This window comes from Macaca fascicularis, chromosome 14, assembly GCF_037993035.2.
Source record: "Macaca fascicularis isolate 582-1 chromosome 14, T2T-MFA8v1.1".
NCBI lineage: Eukaryota > Metazoa > Chordata > Mammalia > Primates > Cercopithecidae > Macaca > Macaca fascicularis.
This window is the reverse complement of record NC_088388.1, coordinates 12,633,610-12,644,452: the sequence shown is the minus strand read 5'-3', so window position 1 is coordinate 12,644,452 and position 10,843 is coordinate 12,633,610. Positions and strand designations below refer to the sequence as shown.

Below are 10,843 nucleotides of genomic sequence, written 5' to 3'. Positions count from 1 at the left end.
GCATCTTTAATATTATTCCTGTTTTTCTTGGTAGTGGCTGTGTGTTTTTTCTTCTTTTTTTTTTTTTTGAGACAGAGTTTCGCTCTTGTCGCCCAGGCTGGAGTGCAATGGTGCGATCTCGGCTCACTGCAACCTCCACCTCCCAGGTTCAAGCGATTCTTCTGCCTGAGCCTTCCAAGTAGCTGGGATTACAGGTGCCCGCTACCACGCCCGGCTAATTTCACCATGTTGACTAGGCTGGTCTCGAACTCCTGACCTCAGGTGATCCACCCGCCTCGGCCTCCCAAAGTCCTGGGATTACGGGCGTGAGCCACTGCACCCAGCAGTGGCCATGTTTTTTAATTCCAAGAAGCCACGAGGAGCCGTGACAGAATCCACTTCAGAAAACCTTGAGGCTCTTCTGTCTGCTTTCAGATGAATCCTAGATTATCTGCTCTTACTCAAAGTAAAATGTAACTTTAAGCATTCTATGCTGGTTTTTAACTCTTACTATGATCAGGCTCATTCTCATCCTGAGGGGCTCTGCTGTCCAAAGCACTGATGCTTTTTTTTGTTTCCTACCCCTTATGTGCCCTTGCCTCCCAGCTGCCCTTGGGGACTATCCAAAAACCAGAGTAGATGGATCTAATCAACCATGAAACAGTAACAAAACCTTCAATAGGAACTGCCCTGATAATCACAAATCCCACTAATACCAATTTTCTGCTACTTTATCCCTGTTTTGAAGAAATCACTGGTATCAAACTGGAAGAGAGCCCATTCTGTATGGCCTATTTAATTTAGAGGTTCACTGGTTAAGCTCACCCCCACAGCAATATAGATAAATGATTGAAAGGCTCAATTGGAAGTTTAAGGGCACCTTATAAAATCCATTAGAATTTAAAGACCTATCTTAGAGATGAACCAAGTCTAACCCCAGACTTTGCAGGCTTAGAGGTGAGAAGTGACGTAACCAGCACCACACATCTGGTTATTAACAGGTAGAACTAGAACTCTTGCCTTAGGAGTCTGTCCGGATCAAGGAAATTCCATATCCTCATATATGAGGATGAGGATGATGGTTGAAAATGAGGCTGTGATTAGGAATAGGAAGTCCTCTTGTTTACTGGATGGTTATGTGGAGGTTTAGGACATTGTGCTTCCTGTGGGTTGCTTGATAAATGTTCATTTTTCTGATGCTTGATGGAACCACCTGTGTAGATGCAGTTAGTCACGTGATTAAGACATACAACAGAAACCGAGGCAGTGGAGGACAGGAATCAGTGTACTAGTCTTTGAGATTTATCGTGGCCAGAGGCTGTGCTCACTAGAGTCAAGGGAAGCGCTTTACAATCCACACAGAACTGGAGGTGCCAACATTCTGGGACAGTGGTGAGAACTGAGCAAAGCAACAGGCCCTGGGCATAAACTGGCAGAGGCCTGCTCAGCTACTCACACTCATGGCTAGAACCAGCAAGTGACTGCAGTGGTCTGGCCCAGTTTAGGAAGCATTTAGGACACAGATTCAGATTCTGGCTGCATACCATGGCAGCAGCTTGTGGAGACTACTAATCATCCAGTGCCTGGCAAAGTGTTACTTCATTCATATAATGATCCTATGAGGCAGAAGGAAATTAATCAGATGTTAAGTCATGTGTCCAAGGGCATTCAGCTTAGAAATGGAATTGGGATTTGAACCTAGAGTAACCATAAAGTCCTTCCTTTTCTACACCACCATGGTACCTCCTAGATGCAGCTCAATTTTGCCTCTAAGCTACCAGTCCTCACAATTTAGTTTGTAAGTCATCTGGGGCATAAAAACCAGACACCTAGACCTTAACTAGAGATTGCTACAGCACAGGAACAGGTGTCTTAGCAAGCATGACGTACAACTAAGATGTGGGTTACCATGGAACCCAATTTGAAAGTAATAGTTTACATTCTGAGGTATTCCAACTACTTTTTTTTCCTCCTTTAAGTTTCACATCTTGATAGCCCCTCTATGGAATGTCTCTTCTCCTAAAGCTTGTTTTTACACTCATCTTGCCATTCCTGGTACCAATACACATTATCATCTGGTCTGTGGCTCACTTTTTTATCATTGAACCCTCCTTCACCTGGCTTTTTAAAGCCAAAAGCTTTTCTGGAGCCCAAGATCACCCACACTATATACTTCCTCATATTTAGATAGTTTATAAAACATTCACATTTGTTATGTTTCTTAAAACATTCACGTGCAGAAGGCAGAACAGCTATTATTTTCATTTTGTAGGTGAAAAAGACCAGGGTTACACTGCTTGTCCATATTTACAGGTGGTGAACTAGGCACTACCAGTCAGGTCTTCTAACTCCTATTAAAAGATTCTTCCCTTCTTGAACTTGACATTGGAATTTGACTGTACAAGGTAGAACATTTGCTCTGAAAATAAGTCTTAGGAATCTTGAAGGGTAAAGGATAATAACTTGGAAGTTTAACCAGCTTAAACGTTTAGATGGCCAAGGAAAAAAGCTAAACCTTAAGGGATGCCTCCAAAGGTTTGCATTAGAGGTCTCTTAGGAGGCCTTCCACAGTCAACTAAAGCCATGTATCACTGCCTGACATGCAATCCTGGCTAAGAACTTGGCATTTCACGGTATTCGTGTGTCTACATCAGCCCATGCCCATACCCCAGACACCTCAACAAATCTATTCAATGCAGAATCCATAAAACAGCTCACACCCCATTTATTATTTAAAAATATTTTGTTACAAAAGGAAAAAAATACAATGCAGTATAAAAGATTGACAGCGTCATCAAGTTTATTACACAATTTTCAACCTATCAGAAAGACAAACAAATCACCGACAACAGGGGGACGGGACCTTGGCCTTTTTGAGGGATGGGTGTTTTTTTTTCCTTTTGCTATCAGGAAATAAAACTAAAAATTGTGTCATTGAGAGTAAAAACAAAACAAAAATGGGGAGAAAAAAATTCTCCGGGCAAACGGCATTTCTGGTATTCTATATATATTTTTCCTTAAACTGTCACCTTGTTTTTCTCTACATTTTAAAAGACACCCGGAGTTGCTCTCAATAAGCACATCACTTAACACTTGGCCAGTTGTGGGTGGGGTGCCATGTTCTGAAGTGGAGGTGGGGATGGGATTGGGGGACAGGGGGAAAAAAAGCTCCAACCTGTAGCCTCTGTCCCAAGGGAATGTGCCTCTCCAACCCTGCGGGGGACTCCCTCAGTGACTGAGGGCTATATGAGAAACGTGCTGGGAACAGAGGAAGGGTTTAGTCCAATTCAGTCTCTCTCCTCTGACCCAGAAGGGTCTCTAGTGACCCTATGTCTCACATGCCAAGTCTCATCTCACATGCCACATCTCATGTTAGATGTCAGATGCCCTGTAGATGCATGCAGAAGTAGCATCGCCCCATGGGTACCGCAGGACCTCGCTGCTGCCTCCTCCTTCAGCAGCAACCATATTACAATTTGGATGTTATGGAAAAGCAATTCCATTTGCCTGTAGAGAAAATGGCCCCCAGAATGCTGGTCCTTAGAACTCTTGAGCTGAGTTCATTCAAGTCGGGCTTTGTTTCTTCTGGCTCCTCATCTGAGGCAGGAAGTATCTCCAGGCAGAGTGAGAGGAGCTATTAAGTCAACAGTCAAAAGGTGAAAAGACACCAAATTTGTGACTTTACCTGCCTACTAGTGCCAGGTTATCCCACAATAAGTAAAAGTATGTACCTGGGGGATGCAAGCCCATGCTTACATCAAACCTGAAAGAAGAAAAGCCTATGAAAGTAGGCCATATCCTGCCCAACTTGCTTCTTTCCCCATTCCTCCTGGTTACTTCACAAGGGTTCTTCATTGCTGAGGTCCCAATGTCCCCATCTCCCAATGGGCAGTACCTTCCTCTAAAACAAGGAAGTAGCCTTCTGGGGGAAGGGCTCCATGTGTTAAATGGAAAAGCCCCAGGGAAAGGGAACAACTAAGAGCTGGTTATTGCAAGAGGTACCCAAGCACTAAGCAGCAGAGGGTGGTAATTGGCTCTGCCAGGCTTCCCAGCAGAAAGCAACCTCATAGGCCTTCTCTGCTTAGGAGGGGCAAGTCCACTGAGAAGGCTGGGCAGCGCAGAGTTGAAAGAGTTCAGCCCTCTGGGAGGTCAAGGAAATAAACCGTCAATATGTGAGAGGGAAAGGAGGAACAGAAGTAGCTTTGCATAAGGTAATTTCTGTTCTCATGGTCCCTCCTCAAAGGGCTGGGAAGGTAAAGGAGTTAAACAAAGAAGTGGTATGTTAGCAAGGGGGTTTGGACCCTCTTGGCCCCATTAAATCTAGTGCTGAGGGCAGGACCCTGGGCATATTTTGGCACACCCAGTCACTCTCCTAGATCCTGCATGGAGGATCTATTTTCTTTGGGAAGGAAGTCTTCCCATCAACCTCACCATTGAACTGCTCCCGGAGAATCAGAAACTCATACGTTTTCTTGGACAAAGCACCATTCTCTATGGAGACCAGGGGCCTGGACATGTTCTTTTCTTCCTGTCTGCCACCCCTCCCAATCACACGAAGTCTTTAGGTTCTTTCCCCTGGCAAACAGGAGCTGTGGGATTGGGAGGGCTGCCAAGCAGTCTTCAATCCTGTGGGGCAGAGGGTATTCCCTGGGTGTCTGGAGGGAGTTAGGGGTTTGGAGGAAAGGGAAGGGGGTGGGGCGGCCTCCGTCCTTTAGTCCTGATCAAGGTGAGGAGATGCAAGTCCATTAAAAAAACATTTGCTTCCAACCAGACTCCTGCAATGAGAACATCAGAAGAGAAGAAAGAAAACACAAGTTAGAGGTTACTTTCTGAATGACAGGGGCTTATATAAAACACACATTTTCTAACGCTACAACATAAGAAGTAGGGAATGCAGACAGAGAATGCAAGCCTGGGAAAACAAAGCAGCATTGTCTGACACTAGAAGTGGTGAGGAATGGTTGGAGGAGAAGCTACAGTGTGTAGAGAGAAAAAAAGCAGTGACATCCACTATAAAGATTAGGTGAAAAAACAGAATGAAATGAGGTCTCTGAAAGTTTGACTGAAAAGGAGACTTTGGCTGCCAAAGTATGGAAACTCTGACACATTTCAAGAAAAGTTACTAAAAGGGAATAAGGTGAGTTTAAATATGGGTTCAGAAATCTATTCTGTGCAAGTCATAGCTTACCTTAAGGGGAAGGGGGAAAAATCTGGAAATGGGAGGTTTAGTGGTAAGGAAACAAGTATGTACACAACCAAATCCATTAATCCCCAAACACCCAAGAGGTTCTAGCAGGCAGGATGCACATACACAGGAAACTCCTAAATCCTTTTTTTTTTTCTTTTTAAAGGAGTCCTGGCTAAAAGTGCTTTTATGAGTACGTGTATGCACAAACACAGCCCCAGAGATTTTCCAAGATGTACTAAAACTCAAGAGATTTTTAAGTCTTTCCTCGCATGACAGCCATGGGTGAGGAACCAGGAAACATACTAACACTAAGCAGGAGTCACGTGGCCAGGCCAGAACAGAAAGCAGAGCATGGAAGAAACCTAAATGCAGTTAAGAACTTTTACCCGGCCGGGCGCGGTGGCTCATGCCTGTAATCCCAGCACTTTGGGAGGCCGAGAAGGGCAGATCACAGGGTCAGGAGATTGAGGCCATCCTGACTAACATGGTGAAACCCGTCTCTACTAAAAATACAAAAAATTAGCCGGGCGTGGTGGTGGGTGCCTGTAGTCCCAGCTACTGGGGAGGCTGAGGCAGGAGAATGGCATGTACCCAGGAGGCAGAACTTGCAGTGAGCCAGATCACGCCACTGCACTCCAGCCTGGGTGACAGAGTGAGACTCCGTCTCATAAAAAAAAAAAAAAAAAAACTTTTACCCAAAAGTAAGGGTCTATTAAGCCACCTGTCACATGGCCACCAAACAAAGTTCCTAGTACACTCAGCCCCTGTTCCAATGCTGCAATATCCATCTGTGGGTGGTGGTATGGTCAGTCTGAGCATATAAAACATTATTAATAGTCAAAGGGAAAATGAGGAATTAGAATTTCTCCTAATGCCCAAACCAGCAACACAGCCTACACACAAATGTTTACCTTTTACATAACTACTTCTGTAAAGTGGCCTTATAAAACCTAGAGGAGACATCTACGTCCTCCCTGATCCTTCTACACACCGAAATGACACTATTTTCAGCTTGGGTCCTCAGAATCTATATGACCTAAGCCTTCCTGGCCTGTCTAAACACCTATGCAGGCTGGTATTTGTCCCATTTTCTCTAAGGGAAAACTGAAGCCCTCAGTGCACTCAATTTCATACCATTAGGGCTTCTTAATCTTTGAATTAGATCCAAATTGAAGAGAAAGCTCAGTTTTCAATGGATAATGAGTATAGGAAAGAGGTGAGAATGACTGTATTTCAAGTAGCATAATATCCTAAAATAATGAGATAACTGACATAGTTGAGAACTACAAAAAGTCGAAGACACAGGTTGCAGAGAATAACTTGTACACCAAGAGAAGCAAGCCACAGCACTCAATTCTTAAATCTCCATGGCTACATTTTGGTGCCAATGTTGGAATGCAGGCAGAAATCAGAGATTCCCTCACTGGGCCAATTAGCCTTCAGGCCCCAGAACTGGGTCCTATGCTGAGAAAAGATGGACAAAGAAGGCTACTGTTCTATTGCTGCCTCTGAACAAAATGTACCTTTCACTCTCACGGAACACCTGTCATCATAGAATATAAATACAATTCATTTCTAACTAAAAGGTTGCTATAAATGAGGACCATGTACCATCTTCCCAACATGAAACTTCCTAAGCCATTACTTGGTCACTACAGATGGAAATAAGAGTCCTTAGGGTGAGAATGTAAGAAATTGACATTCTTGGGGTGCCTGATTCAGTGCTTTTAGACTGTATTATTCAGATGAAATAACCACCATATCAAAGGGGTGACCAGGAAAAGTGGGGAAGTAGAAAACGTGCCTCAGAGTTAATTTTTCCCATCTTGTCATGGGCCTACACAAGTCAAATGACTGTTTTCTAGGCAATATTGTTACGGCATTTTCTGTCTTTCTTTTTTTTTTTTTTTTTTTTTTTTTTTTGAGACGGAGTCTCGCTCTGTCGCCCAGGCTGGAGTGCAGTGGCCGGATCTCAGCTCACTGCAAGCTCCGCCTCCCGGGTTCACGCCATTCTCCTGCCTCAGCCTCCCGAGTAGCTGGGACTACAGGCGCCCGCCACCTCGCCCGGCTAGTTTTTTGTATTTTTTAGTAGAGACGGGGTTTCACCGTGTTAGCCAGGATAGTCTCGATCTCCTGACCTCGTGATCCACCCGTCTCGGCCTCCCAAAGTGCTGGGATTACAGGCTTGAGCCACCGCGCCCGGCCTGTTACGGCATTTTCAAAGTTACCAAAAGAGAGTTATCCTCATAATGGGAGAAATAGTCTCGTCTTATTTTATTTTTATTACTATTATTTTTTGAGACGAGGTCTTGCTCTATTGCCCAGGCTGGAGTGCAGTGGCACAAACATGGCTCACTGCAGCCTCCATCTCCCGGGCTCAAGCGATCCTCCCGCCTCAGTGCCCCCAAGTAGCTGGGACTCTTCCCGCCTCAGCCCCCCCAAGTAGCTGGGACTACAGGAGCACACCACCATGCCCAGCTAGTTTTGTATTTCTGGTAGATACGAGTGTTTTGCCATATTCCCCAGGCCAGTCCCTGAGCTCAAGTGATCTGCCCCTCTCGGCCTCCCAAATAGTTGAAGTTACAGGAGTAAGCCACTGTGCCTGGCCCCATTTTATAAGTGGAAGAAATAATGCAAAGTGACAGCTAAAGACTCAGGTTGAGATGTTTAATTCTCAAACTACTGCTGGATCAGTGGATCTCGCTGGTAATTTCCCTGTCCTAGGCTGTCAGGAGCAAAGCCATCAGGAATGGTGACATGCAGTCATGTTCTAACTACTAAACTGAATGCAGCCCCAAAGACGACAGTTCATACTCTGCACAGGTCAGCCATCACCTCCCTGGTCACTCTCATCCCAGTCAGCTCCAAAAGACATACACTGTAGCCTACATGTGCTTTTCAATCCACAAGTAACACCAGCAACTGTGCAGACTCAAAACAAGAAAACGGAGTGAGGACTGGACCAAGACCTACTCTAATGCCTGCCCTCATGCCCACCTGAGACTGAGTTAGGCCAAAGCTGTTTGTGGTCTCCATCTACATTAGTGTCTGCTTTTCCAGAGGATACGTGGGCATCTCCCCAAACTCAACCTGTTGCAAAATCTAGAAAGAAGTACCTAGAACCCACAGCCTAACTGTTGATTCTACATGGGTTATCCTAGATTTCAATGATGTTAAGCACTCTAGGATTTTGTGGAATAAATGAGTGGCTAACAACAGAGAACAGAGACAAAAATATTAGTAATTTTTCATCTTCCCACTTATTTGCCTCTTTTGGGAGAAGATAAAAACAATTCCTGGCTATAAATGTTTTTAAGCTAATGGCCAAAGGACAAGATAGAGGGCAGTAGCCAAACCTAAAAGGAGTATTTTGGTTTTTAGTATTTTCCAACTATTTACATTCCAGCTATTGCTCAAACTACAGGGGCTCACAGGTGGTGAGAGTTTCTTTCTCCTTCTTTATCCAGACATCACCATCCCAAAAACACCAAACAGAACTACTATTCTTTCCCCTCACCTTCCTTTTCAATTACCATTACTTTAGATCAAGCAGGCAAAAGATCAAGGACATCTTTTTCTTTTTTTTTTTTTTTGAGACAAAGTCTCTTTCGCCCAGGCTGGAGTAGAGTGGTGCGATCTCAGCTCACTGCAACCTCCACCTCCCGGGTTCACGCCATTCTCCTGCCTCAGCCTCCCGAATAGCTGGGACTACACGCGCCCGCCACAACGCCCGGCTAATTTTTCGTATTTTTAGTAGAGACGGGGTTTCACCGTGTTAGCCAGGATGGTCTCGATTTCCTGACCTTGTGATCCGCCCACCTTGGCCTCCCAAAGTGCCGGGATTACAGGCGTGAGACACTGCGCCCAGCCAAGGACATCTTCTTAATGTACTTGATATGAGACAGAAAAATGAGAAGTCCTAGAGACAATCTGCAACCACAAAATTGAGAAAGGACCCTGAAGTTACCTGGGTCACGCAGTAGCCTCCAGGAACTACAGATGGACCCCTAGCCAGTCTGGCCTATTTTAAAGATTTCCATAGAAGCAGAGTCAACACCTGCTCCTATATGCTTATATATTAGAAACAATCTTTCCAGAAGCTTTCCTTCAATTGGGATTGCTAAGCTGGTAGAATGCAACCTAAAGATGCAGCATCCCTTCTGACTCCCTACCAATATGGAGCCTGTCTAAGAATGAAAGCAACAGAGAAAAGCAGAGCTGAGAGATGCAGATAAAGTCTGGATGACACAGCCAGAGCTCCTGGATCCAACTAATCTTAACTGAACTTCTCCATTACTTAACAGTTTTTCTCTCCAAGCTTCCTGCTTTCATTTTGCTTCAAAAGAAAATTATAACCAGTCACAGTGGCTTCATGCCCATAATTCCACAGCACATTGGGAGGCTGAGACAGGAGGATCACTTGAGGCCAGGAGTTCAAGACCAGCCTGGGCAACAAAGCGAGACTCTACAAAAAACTTAAAAATTAGCCCTCAGGAGGCTGAGGCAGGAAGATCACCTGAACCCAGGAGGTTGATGTTACAGAGCCATGATAGTGCCTCACGGAAGTGCACTCCAGCCTGGGTGACAGAGCAAGACCCTGTGTCTATTTAAAAAAACAAAACAAAACAGCCAGGCGCGGTGGCTCACGCCTTTAATCCCAGCACTTTGGGAGGCCAAGTCGGGTGGATCACGAAGTCAGGAGTTCAAGACCAGCCTGGCCAAGATGGTGAAACCCCGTCTCTACTAAAAATACAAAAATTAGCCAGGCATGGTGGTGGGCGCTTGTAATCCCAGCTACTCGGGAGGCCAAGGCAGAGAACTGCTTGAAACCAGGAGGCAGAGGTTGCAGTGAGCCGAGATCACGCCACTGCACTCCAACATGGGCAAAAGAGGGAGACTCTGTCTCAAAAACAAAACAAAACAAAACAAAAAATACAACAAAATAAACAACCTTGTCACTAAGTCTTTTCCAAAAGCAAAAAACCCTTCTGTTGAGGTTAATTATCCACCACAAAGCCCCTAAACCTATTAAAAGATAATTTTTCAGATCAGCTTTCTCCTCTCGGACTAAAGCATATTAATTTTCAAAATATTTTAAATAAACTAATTTTTCTTTCTTTTTCTTTTTCTTTTTTTGAGATGGAGTCTGGCTCTGTCACCCAGGCTGGAGTGCAGTGGCCGGATCTCAGCTCACTGCAAGCTCTGCCTCCCGGGTTCACGCCATTCTCCTGCCTCAGCCTCCCGAGCAGCTGGGACCACAGGCGCCTGCCACCTCGCCCAGCTAGTTTTTTGTATTTTTTTTTTTTTTTAGTAGAGACGGGGTTTCACCGTGTTATCCAGGATGGTCTCGATCTCCTGACCTCGTGATCCGCCCATCTCAGCCTCCCAAAGTGCTGGGATTACAGGCTTGAGCCACCGCGCCCGGCCTCTTTTTTGTTGTTGTTTTTAATAAGAGATGAGGTATCAGCCGGGTGTGGTGGCTCACACCTGTAATCCCAGCACTTTGGGAGGTCAAGGTGGGCTGATCACGAAGTCAGGAGTTCAAGGCCAACCTGGCCAATATGGTGAAGTCCTGCCTCTACTAAAAATAGAAAAATCAGTGGGCGTGGTGAGGCGTACCTGTAGCCCCAGCTGCTGAGGAGGCTGAGGCAGAATGGCTTGAACCCGGGGAGCGGA

General features: G+C 45.2%; 1 protein-coding gene across 22 annotated transcripts in view; it reads right to left on the bottom strand.

Moving 5' to 3' along the window:
- Nucleotides 1-2,761: 2,761 nt before the first annotated feature.
- Nucleotides 2,762-10,843, bottom strand: part of CPSF7 (cleavage and polyadenylation specific factor 7) — a 28,657-nt gene continuing 20,575 nt past the window's right edge. For all 22 annotated transcript variants that reach the window (XM_005577653.5, XM_074013469.1, XM_074013463.1 and 19 more), the window contains one exon: nt 2,762-4,754. The gene's annotated coding sequence lies outside the window, so the exon portion shown is untranslated. The remainder of the gene's footprint in view (nt 4,755-10,843) is intronic.